The sequence below is a fragment of the Lontra canadensis genome, unplaced genomic scaffold (genome assembly GCF_010015895.1).
Source record: "Lontra canadensis isolate GAN:19392208 unplaced genomic scaffold, GSC_riverotter_1.0 scaffold63, whole genome shotgun sequence".
Classification (NCBI taxonomy): domain Eukaryota; kingdom Metazoa; phylum Chordata; class Mammalia; order Carnivora; family Mustelidae; genus Lontra; species Lontra canadensis.
The window spans coordinates 9820582-9842125 of record NW_022631057.1 but is presented as its reverse complement, the minus strand read 5'-3'; the positions used below and the strand labels follow the sequence as shown (position 1 = coordinate 9842125).

The following is a 21544-nucleotide window of genomic DNA, read 5'->3' as shown; positions in this document are numbered from 1 at the left end:
AGGATCTGACCTCTGGCCTGTCAGTTTCGTCATCCTGTGTCCCCTGTGCTGGGCCTGACGTTTCCACCTCACTGGTGTAAGTAGTTCTGCTAGGAACACTGAGGGGCCTTGGTGGACGAAGGTCATCTGACTTAACTGCTGGTGTACCGAAATCCATTCTGCTAGCATTCACAGTCCCTTCATGAATTTTCCGACTGAAATGTGCTCTCCACCAGTGCACGAGTATCCTCAGGCAGACACAAACTGAGAGAGGGCTGTGAAGGACATGAGCTACAGGTTTGCATGCAGATGATCAAGGAGGCCGACCTAGACTGGCAGTTCAGGGGCAGATAACAGATAAGGAGGGAGAGCACCGTTATCTAGATGGAGAGGTGGGTGGGAGGGGCAGTGCAGGAGAGGTAACCGCAGGTATAAACTCCTTAAACAGGGGAAGCTTCCGAGTCACTGAATGATGGCGAAGATGGCTGGAGCAGAGAAGGAAGGAGAGGGTTTCAATCGACAGGGATATGTGGGCAGGGGTAAAACCACCCACTGCCTCTGTTTCTCTTATTTCCGACCCAAGTACCTAGAATTAGCACCTAACTAAACCCGGTAAAAGTGTGCCTTACAGTCAATCTCGCAGTTCTGATGTCCAGCCACTAGTGGGCAGCATCTCACTTTGCACCATCAGAGCCTTTTCTGAAACTTTTTAAGGCTTCAATCCACTCCACTCTCTCCCAACTGCTCGGATCAGCTGGTCCTCGGCCCCACTGGACACCGACAAAAAATCCAGGCACCAGAAGGCACTGTGTAACCAAAGAATCTTGACCTTTGTGTGCTGTGGACCCCTTTGGCAGGCTAGTGAAACTGCAGAGCTCTTCTCAAAATGTTTTTAAAGGCATAGAATACATAAGATTTTGAAGGAACCCAGTTGCATTGAATACAGTTATCAAAATAGAAAATATACAGGTTTTTATCTGGTATATATGCTTGTTTATTAATGCAACAAATGGCAAGATCTAGCAATGGGTCTAATTCATTTGGAAGTACTGATGAACATAAATGACATTTTGAACTATTTCCAATAATTGTAATATGACATAAAAATACCTGTGATTTCAGTTGGTGATAAAACCTCAGGGACCATTAATACCAATACCGCAGTGGTTTGTTACCTTTGTAATGGGCGGGAATGTTACATTTCAGTTAGCTGTGTGAAAAATCAAAATATAGTATTTTCTCACCCAAGTTCCCAGACCCCTCTAAGTTAAGCCCTGGTAAGAGAGGCAAAAGATGAATCATAGAAGAAAGGCAAGAAAAGAACATACATATGGTCTTTTCTCTCCATGAGCATAGCTCAATCACTCAAGAAATGTTTATCGTGTGCAAAACCCCAAGCCAGCAAAGGTCAGTAGTTAGTGCATTTAGCATACAAAATCTCCTGGTCCTTGCTGTGGAATTTGGCGAAGCTGGTAGTAACTAAATGTATTTTGCTTAGCCATTTAAAAGACTATTAATTTGAGAACATTTGAAGTAGGTGTTTTTTTTTTAAGATTTTATTTATTTATTTGAGACTTTAAGTGCCAAATGAAGTATATGAACAAAATGTCTCTTTGTTTTGTTTTAAGAGGAAGAAATGGTTAGGGTTGAGTGGCCAGGAAAGCTGTAGGAGCAGCTCCAGGCACCGTCTCCCCCTGGGGCGGGAAAAGTGGGTAGGGGGTGGGACGGAAGATCTCCTTTCTTCAGTAGTCAGCCATCCGTTCCACAAGCAGTCTCCCAGCAGTCCTGAGGAGGGTCTACTCTTGAAGCCGTGTCATCAGGAGAGTCAGCATCCTGGGGAGACCTCAGACTCTCCCAGAAAGTCCTCTGCCTCAAACAGACAAATGGAAGCTGGCAGACACGGTTCCCACCACTGACTGAGTCCTTGGGGTGCCCCAGGCCACCATGTTGTGCCCAACGAGAGCAAACACAATGATCAATCCCATGGCAGCGTGAGTTTCCAGAGCAGCGATCCTTCCCGGAAACGAGACAACGTGCTAGGGACAGAGCCCACAGGTGGTTTGAGAAGGACTGCCACGAGAGACTGGACCTGGTCCCTGGCTGCCGCATGGGACCTGGAAAGGCTGCAATGGACAAAAGGACCAAGTGCCTGCTACCTGGTTGTGCTGGGCTCCAACAAGAACTGCAATGCTAAAGTGAAATGAGCAGCTCCACCTGGGTGTCCGGGTGGCCAACTACGCTTAGAGGAGAAAAAACAGAATTACACTTGACCCAGTTTTAGAGATCATAACAGGAAATGGGTCAGAGTCCCAAGAGGAGGTAAGAAGACCTATCTACCTAAGCAAAAGCATCCGAAAGCAGGTGGGGTTAGTGTTGAACCCTCTTGCAACCCAGCAGCAGTAAACGTTGTACTCCAGTAGTCCCCCACGTCTCCACCCCTTGTCATACAGAGCCGTGGCCCTTGGCGACATAAGACTGTGAAGATAGGCTGGGACGGTAACAGATGTGTGCCCGGCTTAGTGGGCAGCTCCGGAAGCTGATCTGAGTCAGATACTAGGGCCAGCAAGGGCAGTTAGTATAGGAAGGGGTAGGGAAAGCTATTCCAAAGGAGCCACAAAACCCGAGTCCCAAAATAGAACTAGATATGGTTCTATGTGGTCAGGGTGGCAGGGACACAAGCAGCTTGAAGACCAGGAATAAAGGTGACCCAGGAAGACAGGGAGGTGGCACTATGACAAATGGGCAAGCCCTGGTGACTAGCCCAGTGCAAGTGTCTGGTGGGGTCTCCTGGCCTGTCCTCACACGTGGAGGCTCACAGCGCTCCAGCACCTTGGAAAAATGAAAAGTATTTCTCATTGGGCATTTCTCATTAGCCTCAATGATCACATTTTCTTTTATGTATGTATGTATGTATGTATGTATGTATGTATGTATGTATTTGAGAGCACAGTGAGTGAGAACATGAATGGAGGGGAGGGGGACAGAGGGAGAGGGAAAAGCAGGCTCCCTGCTGAGCAGGGAGCAGGACCCTGAGATCATGACTTGAGCCAAAGGCAGATGATTAACCAGTGGAGTCACCCAGGTGCCCCAGCATGAAACAATTTTTTAAAATTTGTTCATTCTTTTGGATTTTGGGAGTCCAGAAGGCCAGGATCAAGGTGCCACGAGGGCCATGCTTCCTCCGACGGCTTTAGGGAAAGAATCCTTCCTTCACACTTCCGGCTTATGGCTCCCCTTTTCCTCGGGTTAGGGCAGCACCACTCCGACCTCTGCTTACCTCCATCCTCACATGTCCTTCTCCGTATCTGTCTCTGTCTCTTAGTCATTGGATTTAATTCATAATGATCTCATCCTGATCCCTATTTGCTTCCAAATAAGACCATTTTCTAAGGTTCTGGACAGACAATGAATAATCTGGGGGTACTCTATTCAATCCATTATTTCATCTAAAGGGGACTCCCCAAAGGCAGACTAGAAGAGCTTCCTACAGGATGTCAGACAGATGTTTCCAGGGGCTTGGGGATGGACGACCAGGCAAACACTAAGACCCAGGCAGCATAGACCAGGTGCTGGGGATGACATCCTGATGACCGCAAAAGCAGTCCAAGGTAGGCATCACATACGCACCAAACCAAACAACAGAGCAAAAGAAAGGGGACATATTTCTGGGTTGGTATAAATAGAAAACAAAGCAATCTAAAGTGTCTCCAGGGTGGCCAAATATTCCCTGGGGGCCGAAAGCACCACCCTGTTAAGAACCACTGGTGTGCACGCCCAGGAGGGAACGGCAGACTGTGAAGTCTGAGCAGTTTACCCCCACCACTTGCCATCAGCCTGCTCTCCAAAGCGCGCGTACAGATGTACATTCTCACCGATGGTCCATGACAGCACCCATTTCCCCACATCCCACAAGGCCAAATACTGCCTCAGACCTGAGTCATTTTGACAGTCTGATGGGGGAGACTTGGTACTGATTTTTATTTTAATTAGGATAGCCCAGCTTTTATTTTCAAAGATGATAGCGATTACACGGACCTATTCTTCCTCGGAAGTTAGGATGAGACTTTTGGGGGGCAATCCCAAAATCTGCTGAAGCTGGAAGCTTCCTGCCAAGCGTGAGCAACAGAACGGGTCCTTCACCCCGTTGCAGACCAGCCTCCCCAACCAAGAAGGCTGGGGGTAGTCCCCGAAGGGGGCACAGCTGTCTGTGCTGGGGGGAAAGGCGAGCACCTTGCATTTTTCTAGTCTACCTGGGGCAAATGTAGAGATCAGAAGGGATACCCTAGCACCCTTCTTCCTCCGGTGGAAGGGGGAAAGGAAGTGGCCTGTCTTGGCCAGCACAGAAGGGATGGGGACAAGAGCACCCCAGTGTCCCACCCCAGGTCCCCCCTGGAGCAGCTGCTGCTATTACAGTAGCTGTGATGGGATTTGTAACTAGCGGCGGCAGAAGGGTACGGGTGAGGAAGTGTCAGGAACAGGAACCTCCATGACTGCAGGTGAAGGGCAGCATCAGCCCAGGTGAGGAGACCCCGGTGAATGCACAGTTGTCTCCGCAAGCCCGTCCCAAGGCATGAGGTCATGACTCATGGACACTGGTAAGGCAGCGGTAAGGGTGGTCTGTAAGGCCCCTGTGCCCTGCCAAGGACAAAAAGGCAACAGTAAGAGGCCAGCGGCTGTGCTGGCCCCAGTGGGGCACCCCTACCTGCCAGCTTCATTGTCACATCGTCAGACAATCCTTTCCTTGTAGTGTCACATAGGATCGGGTCTGGAAACTTCCTTGCAAGCCCACAGTCAGCACCACACATCAATGTTTCATGGGGTAGTGGAGCGACCTGGTTAGATGGCAAGTTCTTTAAAAGTAGAGGTTATGTCATATGATTCCTTCACATACCCACAAGAGTTAGCACAGAGCTGGTTTCCAAATTTTTTAGTAACACCTGTTGGATCATATTCTCTGGGGCCCGATGAAAACAGTGATATAAAATGGATCTATCAGCCTATTACCCACCCACCCACCCCACACAGCTTTTTTTTTTTTTCTTTTCTATAAAGTACTTTCAACTGTGTGGCTTCATTTCTTTTCCTAAAATATCTACCCAGTAAGGAGGCAAGTACGATTCTCTCCATTTTACAGCTAGGGTATTTGAGACCTACCACTTTTGATTGATTGAGTTCTAATGGCATAGACTCGACACTGAAACCCGGGTCTACTACTTCCCATTGAACTGTACCTCAGTGCTGTGCACTCCTTGCCCTCCTCCCCACCCCCATCACCCTGCACCACCGAGGTGCACCCCCCCTCCATCATTGCCTTTGTTTTGAACAATGCACAACATCCACGAAGGCCCTTCAGACAGCAATAGGGCCCAGCAGGGCTTAGAACTGGATGGCCAAAAGGGATCCCTAAGCACTGAATTTCCAGTCTCTGTTCCCTGATAAAAATCGGTGTACCAGGGTGTAGTATTTGTGGGGAGGTGAAGCCTGCAGAAGGGGTTGGAGAAAAACAATCATCTTGGTGTTAATGTAGGCATATGCGGGAGATGAGATAGGGCACCCCACAAGTCCATAAAAAAAGGACAATGTCAAATCCTATTCAAATGGCATGGATTATAAATCCTCAGATGCTGCTTTTTGTAAAACTTTTGAGAGAGGAATTTGAAGAAAAGTCCTGGAGCAAAAAAGGAATTCTGTCCTGCCAAGACATCTCTCCTTTAGTAAAAATCCATGAGCTAAAAGCAGGACTCTATACTAAGTTTTAGTCTATGTCTTATATTGCCTTATGGATAGGAATCTTTTCTTTTTTTTTTTCTTTTTTTTTCTTTAATTTTAGGTCATTAGGAGCACCTGGGTGGCTCAGAGGGTTAAGTCTCTGCCTTCCGCTCATGTCAGGATCTCAGGGTCCTGGAATGGAGCTCCACATTGCCTCAGGCTCTCTGCTCAGCGGGGAGTCTGCTTCCCCCCCTCTCTCTCTGCCTGTTGCTCTGCCTACTTGTGATCTCTCTCTCTGTGTCAAATAAATAAATAAAATCTTTAAAAAAATTTTAGATTATTAACATATAGTGTAATATTGGTTTCAGGAGTAGTATTCAGTGATTCATTACTTACATACAATACCCAGTGCGCAACATAATTGGTCTCTCTAATGTCCATCCCTCATCTAGCCAATCCCCATCCCCACCTCCCTCCAGCAACCTGCAATTTGTTCTCTATCATTAAGAGTCTCTTATGGCTTGTTTCTCCCTCTCTCTTTGTCCCCCCCTTTCCCTAACGTTCATCACTTCTCTTTCTTAAATTCCGCATATGAGTGAGGTCATATGGTATTAGTCTTTCTCTTACTGATTTATTTTGCTTAGCAGAATACACTCTAGCTCCAACCACGTCGTTGTAAATGGCAAGATTTCATTTTTTGACAGCTGAGTAATATTCCATTGTATATATCTACCACATCTTCTTTAGTCATTCATCAGTTAATGGACATTTGGGCTCTCTCCATAGTTTGGCTACTGTTGAGAATGCTGCTATAAACACTGGGGTTCATGTGTCCCTTCAAGTCTGTATTTTTTTATTGTTTGGATAAATAATAAGATCAAATGTCATAATGTTTGGGTAAATAATAAGGGTAAATATGGGATAAATAATAAGGTTAAATTATTTGGGTAAATAATAAGATCGAAGGGTAATTCTATTTTTAACTGTTTGAGGAGCCTCCAAACTATTCTCCAGAGTGGCTGCACCATTTTGCATTCCCACCAACGGTGCATGAGTATTCCCCTTTCTCCACATCCTCATCAACACCTGTTGTTTCTTGTGTTGTTAATTTTAGCCATTCTGACTAGTGTAAGATGGGTTCTCCTTATGGTCTTGATTTGTATTTCCCTGATGATGAGTGATGCTGAGCATAGTTTTGTGTGTCTGTCGGGCATCTTGAAGTCCTCTTGGGAAAAGTGTCTATTCACGTCTTCTGCCCATTTCTTAATTGGCTATTTGTTTTTTGGTGTTGAGTTGGATAAACTCTGTATAGATTTTGGATAGTAGCCTTATAGAAAGGAATCTTAAATGTCCCTAAAATCGAGAGTTCACCATGGCAGCCAAACCAAGAATGGAGGGCTAAAATTAAATGTGGGCAGGGAATGCTCATTCCTTTGTTTCAGTACCTGAAATGACAGCATCATTAGTAAGCATTCACGTTTTAGGTATTTTGTCATAGTAATGCTAGAAGGCAGGCGCTATTATCCTTAGCATTTTTCATGAAAAGAAATAGGTTCAGAGAGGGTGAGTAACTGCTCAAGATCACACAGTCAGTAAGTGGAAGAGGAAGTCAACCCCTGGTCACCTGTCTCTAGCCTTCATCTTGTTGCTCCCATGCTCAGTCTTTGGAGTCTCTGTGTGTGTGTATGTTTGTGTAGGTTGGGCTGGGGGAACAAAGTTATTCAAGATACTTTCTCTTACAACACTCACAAGGTGTCCTCACAAATATATACTGTATCAGAGAGCATGAGGCTGGTGGCAATGCATACAGTATAATGAAGCAATGGTCAGTCTGGTTTTTTTAGAGGTGGGTGAGCGAAGAGGGCCCAGGGAAGGAACTTGGGGAGATAAACGCCCATATCTACAGGGACTTTGGAAAGAGGACAGAAATCCAGAATCTCTAGACTTGCTCAAGAATGGCTGCGAGGGTGTAGAAGAAGCGGGGACACGACGGTCGTTTTAGGGACCCAAGGCACTCAGGCAGCAGGTGGCGGACGGGAGGGACTCCCGGCACCACAGCCACCACGCTCCGCCTTTCCGCTTCCTTCTGAAAGGCTTCAACCTCCGCAGTCAACGGGCTGAGCAACTGAGCTCCGCAACCACCTAGTGCCCCCGCCTCTAGTCCCCTCTCTAAAAACTTCTCGGCTGAACCTCCCGCGTCAGGGAAGACTTTGATTGGCCCGCTCTGCTGCCCCGCCAGCCAATCAGCAGCCTGTTACCAAGGTGGGGCTTCCCAGAGCGAGAGGACGCCCGAGCGCGGGCGCTGTAGCCAAGCTCTGAGAACCGAAGCGAGCGCGTTTGGTCAAGTTTCAAGGTCCAGCCAGCTGCTCCGTGGAGGATTGAGGGACTTGGGTGGGTGCCCCAGGGCTCCTCCCTCGGCCCATATCCGGGAGGGAGGGAGCCAGACACCTGCTTGCCCTCACCCCCGCAGCCTGCCCTCTCTCCACCCTCGCCAGGCAGCTCTGATTCCAGGCGGTCCCGGGTGGGATCCTCCGCTGTCCCAGGCTGAAAGACATCGCCACTGCCCCCCAGACAGGTTGAGGACGAGAGAACTGCCTCCGCTGGCAGGTGCGGAAAACACACCCCACCAGGCAGGGCGAGGGAAGACATGAAGCCGTGCTAACAAAGAGGATGTCTTGTGGTGTGTGTCCCACAGTGACCGCCTCATGCCCGGTGACCTTGCAGTCTGGGAGGGGCTAAGGAGAGTGACAAAAGCCCCAGGAAGCAAAAGAATCAAATCTCAAGCGCCCTAACCTTTTGGATTGGTTATTCCACCGGTAAAATGGGACTAACGGTAATGCCCCAAATGCCATAAAGCAAGGGTCTGGACCAGAAGGTCTCGGAGCCTGAGGACCTACAGCTGTTGGCTCAGCCTGAGGAAGGTGGAAGAGGGGTGCAGGTGGGAAAGGGGGTTACGGAGCCGCACTATGGCCGTATTTCCAACCACAGCTCGTTACAAATGGGAGAAAGGGGAAGTAAATTGTTGTCCTCGCCAAATTCTCCTTTGGCCTCATACCCAATTCCCAGATGCCCTGTTCCAATTCCCAAATGCCCTGTTTCTCTCGGTTTCCATTGTGTAACGTACATAAAGTCCTTCTGGGCTGGAAAGGGTAATATTAATATTTAATAAAACTTTGTGCTTACTAAGATCCAAGAACTCTTCTAAGCTCTTCTCATGTATTAATCCCCTCAACAACACAGAATGGGCACTATATTTTATGCTCATTTTAAAGATGAGAAAACTGAGGCATTGAGAAGTCCCTTGCCTGTGGTTATAGAACTAGTAAATGGCAACGCCAGATTGGAACCTAGGTAGTATGTTTCCACCTAGGGGCCCCATCTGACCTTGATCTTCATGATGGAGCCCTTACTGCAATGTTGTCAGAGAAAATGTCTGTGATTGGGTTTGCCCCCAAGAGCAGGAACTCCAATTATTTGCCTCATCAGTACTTTCACAGACTCACTGTATGGTCTCACCATATAGAATGAAACCAGATAAAATGGCAAATTTTATGATATATGAATTTTACCATGAAGAAGAAAGAAGGGAAGGGAAGAGAAGGAAAGGAAAAGAAAGGAAGAGAAGGGAAGGGAAGGAAAGGAGAAAGGGAGGGAAAAAGGGAGGGAGGGAGGGAGGGAGGGAGGGATGAGTGAAGGGAAAATCCTGCCATCCATCTGCCCAGCCCTGATCACTGCTGTTGAATCGATCTGAACCATCCCTAAGTACCAGTAGAGAGGTAAAGGGGTGATCCCCACACTTTCCAGCTTTGGACCTCACTTAGGGCAGATATGAACTTTGAGGTTGGCCAGGGTGGGGGCGGGCAGGAGTTCGGGAAAGAAAGGCTGAGCCCCTGCTCCCACCTGGTGTAGAGAAAAGCTACTTGTGGGCCACTGCTGGGGTCTGAAGAGCAATCCCCGACTCACGACTCACGTCCTCCAGCCCTCGTACAGCCTGAGCTTTGACCTCTGGCACAGCACTCCCTACCTCCCCCACCCCCATCTTGGCTCACCAGCACCGGATTCCCAGATCCTTGGCCACACCATCTGCCTAGCCTCCCCCTTCCCCAGGGACTTAACTCCTTTTATTGAGACCTTTAAATAATTAAATGCCCCAAAGCCTCCCCCACTCCACTCTGATCCCAGACCCTGGCCTGGGGTGTTATTCAAAGACCAGGAGCTGGCTTGGAGGGCTGCCAACCCCACTGGCTCTATTCAGCTCCTTTCTTTTCCTGCTCAGCTGCAGCACAGCTAATGGGCCTTTTCTCCTGCTCTGGCCTCTCTGCCAGGCCGGGAGGAACTCTAAGGGATGGATGGGGGTGGGGAAAGAGGAAGACACCAGACCCATAAGGAACTGGGAAAGGGATGGGGACAGAGGGTGGAGAGAGAGAACCAGAGTGGCTTTTCCAGCTCCCCAGCCCTGCAGAGGAGCTGGGGGTCATGTTCTCCTACCCCAGGGAGCTATAGGCAGAAGAGGGGAGGTGGAGGGGTGTGAAATGGGGAGAGGGCTGGAGGCGGTCAGTCACTTGAGCGGTTTGGGCCTTGGGCAGAGTCCTCATGCAAATTATCTTAGTGAGTCACTGAAAGTTTGGTCCAGACACAAAGAAGCTGCTTCTTTCACCAGCTGCCTCCCTCAACTGCCCTAGAGAAGGCCCCCCCACCCCACCCCCGCCCCAGGGCCAGCCAACCAAACAAAGGCCTGAGCCCAGCAGTGCGTGAAGGAGTGAATGGGCGAGAATGTCCCTGATGACGTCCCACCAGACAGATGGCAACAGTTGCCAGCCTTCTTTCATCAGCTCTGGGTCATAAAGAACAGCCGCCATCCCTCCAGAGCCCACCCGCTCCTCAGAGCCAGCCCAAAGACACACGCACACGTTGGCGAGGCTGGGGGTGGGAGGCTGCCAGGGAGTTGGGGGAGGTGGCAGAGAACTGAGACTGGATGTTTGGCTGGAAAACAAAAAGGTTGTTCAAAGCACTGGCGCTGGGGCCAGCCTGCCCATCTGTCCTCCTCTGGGGAAGCTCTGTCCCCGTGGCTGCTCCTCGGCTTCTGGCCAGCTCCATGCAGAGCCAGGGGCCCCCGGGAAGGGACACCTCAATGTGGGGCAGCCGGGCTGGGCCACGGGAGTTCAGGGCTTTGCGCTTTGAGGCTTTCGTGTCGCAAAATCCCTTGGCTGGGCATTGTTTTGCCTCTTCAGAAATAGGGTTAAATGGACAATCCAGGGCCTTGGGACAGGTGGAAAACAGTGGGATTAGGGTCTTCTGCCATTAAATAATCAAGTTCGAGTTGTTCTAGAATGGGATCCCATCAAAATAATCCGCACACGCTCTCCAACGTCAGAAGCTCACGGAGAGGAGTGGACCAGGAATCAGAGGACCCAACTCCGCTCTCAGCTCACCATCTGGTTGTTGTGTAACTTGGACAGGTCATCCCCGCGGTCGGAGTCCCAGTTTTCTCTCTGTCGGTGGGGGGTAAAATCACCTGCGGCCTCTGCCTCCCAGCGCCCTGGAAAATAAGCTGATGTGCAATCTGATGTTCTCTACACAGGGGAGGCTGTGCAAATATAAGGCTTTACTCTCAATTTCCTCCCAGGAGGTAGACTGGGCATGGCACTTTCAACATTTTTAAAGTACTTCGTACCTGTTCTTTTGTGAGGCAGTTGAAAGCAGAAAGGTCTAGGGTGATGCAAAGATCCTTTTTTTATCCAGCAAGGATGGAGGCTCCCCCTGCTTACCCCACCCACCCGCCAGGCTCTTGAATCTCTGATTTTTGTCTCCCTTCTCTCTCTGTCTTCCAGCATCAGCCCAGCCCCATTAGGGAGGCTTGGTGGGGGGGACTTTAGGTTAAGGGGCTAAGAGATCTCAAAAAAATCAAAACAAAGGGCAATCATTCCTTGGATCTTAAAACAAAGTGTAGCAAATGCAAAATTATGATTCTGAGGCCACAGGCCTGCCTCTGGGCTAAACTGTACCCTCCATTGTATTTTCTGCAAAATGTCTGGTCTGATGGTGCTGGGGGGTGGGAGTTGCTGGGTTGGGGGATGAGGAGAGGGGATGGAGCAGAGTTGCTGCCCAGGGACACAGGGGACAGAGCTCTCCACTCTCCCCCTACCTGCCTTCATGCCCCTGCCCTTCCATCCACCCACCTGACCTCCTGCTGTTTGTGTTGGCAGAGGTGACAGTGCTCAGCTGGTTTGGGTTTCTTCTCTCTAGCAGAAGATAGTAAAGGCATTTCTCAAAACATCTCTCTTTCCCAACCCTCACTCAAGCTAACCTCACCCATCCCTGACCATTTCCATGTGTCTAACAACCATCTGGGCACGTACTTCTGTGTCATGCATCGTTCTGTGTCATTTCCATTTAATCTCGTATGTAATTATCCCATCACCTCCTTTGCACTGGTGATACCCTGAGGACAAAAACTTTATTTCCTCATCTCTGCCCTCCCCCAACCCTAGGCATCTCCCAAGGACCCATCTTAGGGCATCAAAGGGCAGACCAAAAGCTGCCACTCAACCAAGAGAAAAGGTCTTCCAAGTCATCGCACACAGCTGGCCCTGTGCTAGACTCCAGATATAGACCCTGGACTCCAAGCTCAGCGTCAATCCACTCCAATCCCTCACCTTCCAATAATACTATAATTTTAACAAGTGCATGTATGTCCTGTTCCATCTTGTCTTTGAATCTCATCCCACAATGCCCTCAGCGTTCCATTTTTTGTTTTCCCCACCTGGGAGGTGACACGGGGAAAGTCTCTTGGTCAAGCAGCAACGATGACAGGGAGGTTGTTTGCCTTTTGGAAAAACAAAAGAAGCCACTGGGACCTAAGCCTCCACCCTGGCAGGCCCAGGGAAGAAAGGAAGTGGGTCACAATGAACAGAGGGAGTTCCTGTGTTTTGCACCAGGGCTGGGAAATCAGCAGCGAGGGATGAAGCAATCCATCTGGTTGGTTCTTTCCTACTGGATTGAGATGTCTCCAACTGGAAAGACACAAAGGGCAGAGGAGGGGCTGGTCACGTGAGTGCCTAGAACAGAAGACCTTGTCCCCCAGCCCTCTTGCTGTCAGATTCAGACCCAGGTACTGTATTAGACCCAGATGTTATTCAGAGGTGATCTCTAGGGGCTTATAGTCGATTGGAAATATACATAAACAAAAAAGAAAATTCATGGAAGACATATGGACACAAAACCCTACCTGGGAGTTGGGGAGGGAGGGAGCAGCAACTCCTTCCTTTGAGAGTTCAGAAGGTTTTTGTAAAGTTACTTCAGGACAAATGGCAAGGATTTCATAGAGGAGAGACAACCCGAGCTTGAACTTAAAAGATGTGGAAGATGGAGATCCCAGACTTTCTGATCTTTTTTGACTTTCTGTAATGTGAACTGTGGCCTGGTGTAGAAGTTCCTGGAGTCCAGCAGACCAGAGCACTGAGGGAGGGCAGGAAGAATTAGAAGAAGCCATGGGTCCAGTTGTGGCTTCATTTTTCTTCTTGTTTCTCATTTCTCATTCTGGATTTGAACTTGGCCTCACCACTCGGTAGCGGTACACCTGTAGATCCCGGGCTTCACCTTCCAGAGCCTTGGTCTCCTCTTCTCTAGTTAAACAGTAATAATATCAGTGCCTGGGTTTCTGAGGATTTAACGAGATTATGAACACAATGAATGTTCGCTGGTGCTATTATTGTTATTCTGTTGGCCCACCACAAACATAAAGACAGAAAGGGATGAGAAAGGGAACATCCCTTCATTCATTTGCAGTATTGTAGTGAGCCCACCATGTGCCAGGGCCCCGTGCAAGTGCTGGAGATAAAATGTAGCAGCCAAACAGCCTAGCTCCCCAGGGGCCAATAACCTGACAGGGAGACATAAATGAAATAATCATCCAGATGACTGGATTATTTAAGCCGAAATTGAGAAATCTGAACCACAAATAAGGCCCACCTTCCCGAGAAGAGAGGCCAGCGAGAAACCCAAGACAGCATGTGGCTTTGCACCAACCGGCTGGGGGTGGGAGTGCTGAGGGGTTGCTGGGGGTGCTGGGGAGAGGGCTTGGTGAAGATGGGGTGGGCAGTTATTTCAGCTCTACCTGGCTGCTCTTGGCTTTCCCCTCGAGAAGCAATGCCATCCATTTCGTGGCAGGTGGACAGCAGAGGGTGACCCAGTACCGCCTGGGCTTGTCCAGTAGGGATTAGAGTCCTTTGCCCTGAGGTTCCTGGGGTGACCCACACTTTAGGCCTTGACTCCTCCTCTGGGGAAAGGAGAACTGGGGTGGGAAGCTTCTGGACAATTCATTTGGGAAATGACCCCCTTTGGTCTGACCCAACGCGCGCGCGCATGCATACACATACACACACACACACACACACACACACACACACACACACACACCCCGCCACGCCACGCCCCCCTCCTCCCTGCTCTGCGGAGGAAGCCTCCTGGGCCCGGCACTGTTTACAGACTCGCAGCGGGGCAGGTGTTGGGAGGCAGCTGCTGCTTGTGGTCGGTTCTCCCCAGATACAGGAGCCCCGGCTTCCCCTCCGCAGGCAGACATTGGTTAACAGGAGGCCCAAAGAGACGCCCCTCCCCCGCCCCCCGCCGCCCCCGCCCTCAGCTACCCTGCGGGCAAACAAAGGGCCCACAGGAAACACCTGGAGGAGAGGGCAGCTGGCAGGGGGACCTCCACCCGAAAGAAGAAAGAGTTTGCCAGAGGAGTTGGGCCTGTGAGGAACTGGGGGTGGGGCGTGCTCAGGTGCTTAGTTGCACTTCTGGCCCCCACTGGCTGCTGAGAAAGAGCCGCTGAGTTGCTCAAACGCAAGGTCACTGCCACTGCCGCGCCGTCCGTCCTCCCCTCCCCCACCAATCCCCGTAAAGGGATCGTCCCCTCCAGAGCCAGCTTTCCTAGAACCAGGGCAAGAACACCCATAAAGAAGAGAAGGCTCAGAAGGCTTTGCCTCTGCCCCTCTCCACCCCACTCCACCCCCACCTCCCGTGGTCTCCTCCCTTTCCAACGGAGTCCATCCCCGTGGGAAGATAGAACCCTTAACCAAGGTAGCCGCCCACGTCCTGTGAAAGCCTATTCCAAAGAAAAGTCTCCATGTATTTCCAGCCTTATCTAGATCTGCCTTGGTCTCTGCCAACTCACTGCTCTCGACTTCAAGTGGCTGTGGCTCTGGGTGGAACAGACTGGACTCCGGAGAGCCAGGCAAGCCCTACCACCAGCATGGGCCCAAGAACACGCTGGCTGGAGTGCAGACCATGAGCTGGGAGCCACGTGGGACCGCAGGGGCTCCAGCCCACGGGGGCTCCCTCACCCCCTCTTAGGAAACTCCCAGAGTGGGCACCTTCCTTCCTGCAGTCTGGAGTGGGAAGAGTGGAAGGGGGCGGTGAGAAGGCATGGGCCCCACAGCCACCTGAGGGTCAGACACAGTTTACTCAACCACAGCCTTTCACTCAAGGGCCAGCGCCCTCAGACTGCACACCCCGAGACGTGGGCCGCACACGGGGGTGTGAGGAGAAATAGAAGGCAAGTGTCCCTCCCAGGGGGGCGTGTGTGCTGACAGTTGGAGAGGGGACTTGAGCTTGCAAAGCCTCCAGACATCATCCCCAAGCCATGCGTGGAGATGTGCTGACCGTGTTTGTTATCCGGATGTAAACAGTAATAAGTGATGTGTGTACATCATTAAGAGGTCCTGGAATAAGGAATGTATTGTGAAAGTGTAAGCACTTTTAAACCATAGGTATCAGTGTTGAAAAGCCTCAAGGTGAGACTGTTTTTCAAGAGCTCAGTGGAGTTATTCAGGGAACACATCTCAGAGAGGTGGCAGGTGAAGGGGGAAAAAGCATGGACTCTGGAGACAGACACATCCAGATAAATCTGTTTCCACCACCGCCCCCTCTCCTTACTGGTGCTTTGCCTCCTTTGTCTGTGAGCCTGAGCCTGAAGCATCTCCCAGGGTGCTTGTGGAGGCCACAGGGGAGAGGCTTTGTGTACGGCCCCCGGCAGAGTGCGTGGGAACAGCCAGTGTTCAGTGCCCAGCACCGGCTCCTGTCCTAGAGGAAAGTATGTCAGAGTACTTAGACAAGTGGTTTGTGGCCGCTGTAACTGGCAGGGTAGAGAGACTTGGAGATGTGGTCATGGCTTGAGTAAAGGTAAGAAGCAGAGAATTGAGAAGGTAGGGGGTCCTGGCGTTGTGAGGCCGCTTCCCAGGGTGTCTGGGGTTGGAAAGATTGGGAGAGTCTTGTATCCCCATCTTGGACACTCAAAACGGCAAAGGAAGGCAGCAGAAAGGGAATGGCTTGAGGAAAACGAAGTTTTCAGTGGCCCCGGGCTGCTGGCTGGGCCCGGTAGGGAGGTGGGTGGAAGGCTGTTGTGTTATCTCAAGTGTGACATGGTAGGACCTGGGAGTACACAGCACAGAGGAATCCGAGATTTTCCTGTTCTGTTAGAAAATGGAAATTGGCTGGTGAGAGGTGATTCAGCACGAGTGACTCATTTTACAGATGAGAAAACGGAGGCTCAGAAGAGGGAAGAGATTAGTCTAAAATGCCAAAGACTAATCTAGTACTAGTCTTTGTCAGACCTAAAGCTAGGGCCCCTATTTCCCAACTCTTAAGACCGGGGGTGTTTCTACCACCTGGCAGCTGGCCTCCAAAGTAGACATTGGGAAGGATTTCTGTGGACAGGAGCAGTATTCAGTATCTCTGAAGTGAGTTCTCCCTATCCTGCTACCGCGGTCAGAATTCCTTCCCCACACGTCATAGCCCAGCCTTCTGTCCAGGTGATTACCTTCTGGGTAAACCCACTTTAGGGAGTTAATTGATAACTGAGGTTCCCCTACATTATGATTTAAAGTGTGTCCACCCCTCTCTAAGTAACATTTACATTTCAATAGCAGGTGCTTAGAGACCTAAGAGCCTGCAAGATTCAAAGGATTGTTTTCTTAAGAAGGTGAGATCACAAGTTAGCCATTCTGAGCTGGGACCCCTGGCTGGCACACCCTAAATGGACTTGATTTTTTTTCTTCCACTCCTCCCCCAAATTCCTTTCATCAATTAGCCTCCACTCTTGGCAACTTTAACATTCACCTGTTCAACCAAAATTCACTAATACCTACTAAGCACCAGACAATGCTCAGGGAAGGTCCCGGGCAAGCATTATAGCAGTAAATTCAGGGTTATAAGGACTAGGACAGAGGAAAAAACTGGGTAGCATGGGAAGGGACAATGTCATTGAAAAGCTGGAAGAGAAGATCTAAAGCTTGAGAGATGAGAGTTAACCAAAGTAGGTAGGTAGGAGGAGTCAGAATATTCCTGGAGCAAAGACTGAGAGGCCTGAGTTAATGGGCACCAGCTGAGGGTGGGCTGAACTGCTTTTAATCTAATCCTTGGAGGGTAAGCAGAGGCCCCATGTATGCCCTCGGTCCTATCCAGAACATGCTAGGAAGTTCCTTCAAGAGATCATGGCCATGGTGACGGTGTGCCATTGATGTCCTCAATGCATGGCCTCATCCTAGTATGGGGGCTGGGGTCAGAAAGCCCTACCTCCCCCCGCCCCCCATCCCAGTGGTCTAAGACACATCACAAGTCACAAATGGGAAGCCTAGGCAAATGAGTACTTAAAAGCAGTTTACCACTTAAAAAAAAAAAATCAGTTGTCATCGTTAGAACTTAAGTAGATGTGAAATAAAAGTCTCTATTTCATATTTCTCTTGAAAAATCACAGCGTCTGGTATCACGGGTCTCCCAGGAGCACAGCAGACTACAGCTAAAGGGCAGGATCCTTTTCAGACAAAGCCTGAGCTCACTCTCTGTGTTCACGGCAATCTCTGTCCCGCTGTCCTTCTTCACTGCCGGCCTGGCCATACCTTCGCTCCTCTGGTGCCCACCGAAGTTTAAACAGCTCCTCCCTGCCGGTGTGGGCATAGAAAGTAGCCCTTGCTCCAACCTGCCCAGCTATAACATCGCCTTATCTGATGTGCTCTGGGCAGTCCAACAGGTTTGCTGGACAAGGGTTGAATAAAGGCCTGCCCTCGTTTATGGGAACAGGGGTGGAGAGTGGGAGAGCCACTTCAAGTGGGAGCAAAATGACTTGGAGCTGTGGGTGCCCAGAGCAGCAGACCCCTGTCAAAGCCATGAAAAGGACAGACAACCCATCTCAGCACGCTTGTTTGTGTAAGATCATTATCCGGGGTCCCGATAGCTTCTTAGACTGAGTTCAGATGTTTTTCATGCCAGCTCTGCAAAAAAGTGGTACAGAGGGAAAACCAGAACTCTCCAGAACTCACCAGGCTTGCCCTTGTCAGCTTCCCCATTTCTCTCTCTTCCCGGAAGGAACGCGTGGGTGTGATTCCACCGTGGGCAGGATGGAGATAAGCAAAGTTGTTATTGGAAAATCCGTCTCCCCACCCACCGTGTGTGTGAATGAGCACAGAGCCCAGTTTGGTATTAATCCATAAGCAGCTCACGGAGCCAAGAGGTCAGAGCTCCCCTCCTCCTAATATGGTCAAATGTCTGGCGGGAAGGACATGGTACATTTGGGCAAGAATGGCAGAGGTCAGGTATGAGTGCATTCATTCGTTCTGCATAGACTTAGGGAGTATGTCCTCTGGGTTCCATGATATCAGGAAGGGTTCTTGGACTCTGAAGACTTGTTTGTTTGTTTTTTTTTTATTTTAAGTAGGCTCCACACCCAGGGTGGAACTTGAACTCACGACTTGGAGATGAAAAGCCACATGCTCTACTGACTGAGCCAGACAGGTGCCCCTGGGCTGTGAAGACTTTTCAGCAAAGGATTGAAAATCATCTTTCAGTGGGGGAGGCCAAAGGCTGCTCCAATGTTGTTAACTGCCACCCTCCAGGAAGACTCTAATAGAAATACTCCTTAAATACATGGTTTCCTCCTGGTTACCAGAATGTCAGAGTGTCCTTATTCATCTCCCAATTCAGATTAACTTCTCCTTAAAACTACAATTCTCCTGTAGGGTACTTAAATATGCCAAGAGCTACTCTAAGTGGTTTAGACCTCATTTAATCCTTCTCAACATTTGAGATGGTTCTATCCTTACTCCCATTTTACAGTTGGGGAAATGGAGGCCGGGTGAAATAACTTGCTCCAGGTGGCAGGGCCAGGAGCTGGGCAGTAGAGGTGAGATCAGACCCCCAACAACCTCACCCCACTACCTGAGCTGCTGACCTCCGCAGCACTGTCTCGCTGTGCATGACATCGAAACCTTATCACAGGCCAGAGTCAGAGTCAAGCAAGGGGAGGTGTATTTCTCCATGTCCCAACCCAAGTGACCTTCCAGTTCATCTAATTGAAAATAATGATCATAATTGGGCTCATTTGCCCTCCGTGATTGCTAGGATAATGGAGATGATTTAGAATCAAAAGCCAAAGAAAGAAACAGAGGTCATCTAATCCAACTCCCTAATTTCTGAGAGGAAAATTGAGGGGCTTGTCCAAGTTCACGCAGCTCATTAGGAAGAACCTGAGCTACAACCCATCTATTCTCCCTCCCCGGTGCAGAACTCCTTCCGCGGCATCCTGCTACACTGGGCCTCCGGGCCAGTGTGGCCCTGGAAGCCAGGAGGCCCTCAGTGCCTTTGCTTATGAGAGGCTGTTCCAGAGGCGATGTCAGACTCGCAGGGGAGGCTTTCTTCCCCCTGGGCTTGCTTGTTGAAGCATCAAAGCCTCCCCCACCCACATGTCCTTATCAGAATCTGGGATGGGCTCTTAATCCGCAGCTCCCAGGCCCCATCTACACTCTCTGGACAGTGTGATATCATCCAGAAACAGCTGACCGAGCACAGGTCTCCCAGGAGGGCGAGGTGTACCAAGTGGGGAAACGGGGAGCAGAGTGGACCGAGCAACGCCCAGTCCCTGAACACAGGCGACCCATCAGCTACAACTCCTCAAACTGTTTGCTCCGGTCCACAGCCCCTGGACCCCAGCTGGCCAAGGGGTACTCACCGCCCCTGCTGAAATGGGCCAGATCTACAGTAAAGAAGACCGTGCTTGGTCACAGAACACTCCCATGTCTGCTGAGGGACTGTCAGGCTACCAGGAGTCACGAACAGCCCCCAGACCTGTCTGCCATTCTGAAGTCACCCTGGCTTGGAGACAAGTGGGTGATGATATGTCCCCTTGGCCTCCAGATCACCCTCCCTTTCAGGCTTTCTGCTAGAAGTAGGAACACAATGAAATCTCCTTCATGAGTGGAGCCTCTTAGGAGACAAGAAGATAGGTGCACAAGAATAACACAGCGGGATAGACAAAAATGCAACCCTAACCCTTTCCTTACATCCCTCAAGGCGGGTCCTTACAAACGAGTGCCTAGGACATTTGTGTTCGAAGCTACCGACGAAAATGCGACCATTCCTTCAAATAACCTCTTGACACAAGTGGGTCCCTATAATCAAGTCTATCTGTGAGACAGATGAGCCGGCTTCCCCCAGCCCCATCTCCTGCCTCCTCTACCCTCCCACTGTACCATACACAGCCTCTCCGGTCCCCCGGCCATCTAGGACACCTCGGTCAACCACAAATTCATTGACGAGGATCATGGAGGTGTGAAATGAAGCGTGTGTTGATGGGTGGGTTTCTTTTCATGAATCAATATGTTTAAAATTTAATTTAAATACAGCCCACGGCTGGCTAGGGAAACAAACAAACAAACAAACAAACTAGCCCAGGTCCATGATGTCCTTGTGATCTCCGTGGGAAATGCTGAGCTCCTAAGTGGGGTGGGGGGTGCTGAAGCCTGTGTCAAGCCTCATGGACAGAACACAGGAGTCCGGGATGGTGAAGGCTGCTCTTATTTCCTTGCATATGTCTGATCCACACGGCCCGGGGAGTAATAAATTGGTAACAAATCTTTGCTCTCGGGAGTAGCTGCTCTTTAGCAACTGGTATAGCCTTGGTCTGCAGGCCCCAGATACTGCAGCCCAGCTGTTCTTGTCTAACAGGAACGGAGGTACCAAATGGCCGTCCTGAGATGACAGAGCCTGGACCTGGAACTTTCTGACAATTCTGCCCCAGCCCGGGAAGGGGTGCGGGGTCCCCGGCTCTACCATCTCAGCCTGAGACTCGGGTTATGAGTCCCAATCACGTGTAATATTTTCCGTGCCTCGTGTGGACGGACAGGTCACACGTGCTGAATGAGCAAATGTGTGAGCACAGCCGAGGCCCAGCAAGAACAGATGCAGGAGACCTGGCCAGACTCCGGGAGTGCAGTCTAGAACCCGGGCCCGTCCAGCAGGGTCACAGGGAAGTGAGAATATGCATTAAAGGACGGAGGAAGGAGTCACACAACTAGATTTTTCTTTTATACAAGCCACATGCTATAGGCCTTCGGGGGTCGCTGAAGGGAAACACTGAGACACCAAGAAAGGATTTGGATTCAAGGGAAAGGCTCAGTGATGTGGGAATGTGACCTTCTTTAAACCACACGGCTTCAACTGCTACATTTTTATTAAAGTAACAACAACAACAAAAAAGCGTACATTTGTCCATAAAGCTGTACATTCTTCCATATAAAAACACTATTATACAATTAGTAACCTTTGATTTTTCTGTCAGAATATAGCTTACAAATGTATGACTATTATTTTTACTTCATAGGAGAGACAGGCCTGCTCAACAGTCCAGCTCTGGGTGTTTTGCTGTTTTTAAAGTGAACATAAAAAAAAACCAAAAACAAACCCGAGAGAAGATGAAGCACGAGACCCTGAGGCTGCTTTTAAAAAGGCAGGGGCCTGTTTGTAGACAAGAGGCAACACCACAGTCTGTGGGGATTCACAGCTTCGTTTCTACCCACAGGCCAGAAAA

General features: G+C 49.9%; 1 long non-coding RNA gene across 1 annotated transcript; it reads right to left on the bottom strand.

Moving 5' to 3' along the window:
* Window positions 1-12863: 12863 nt before the first annotated feature.
* Window positions 12864-14029, bottom strand: LOC116879695. The gene is made up of 2 exons (XR_004385083.1): window positions 13805-14029; window positions 12864-13348 (listed from the first exon to the last, which is right to left on the bottom strand). It is a non-coding gene; the product is annotated as an uncharacterized LOC116879695 (long non-coding RNA).
* Between the last annotated feature and the right edge of the window lie 7515 nt (window positions 14030-21544).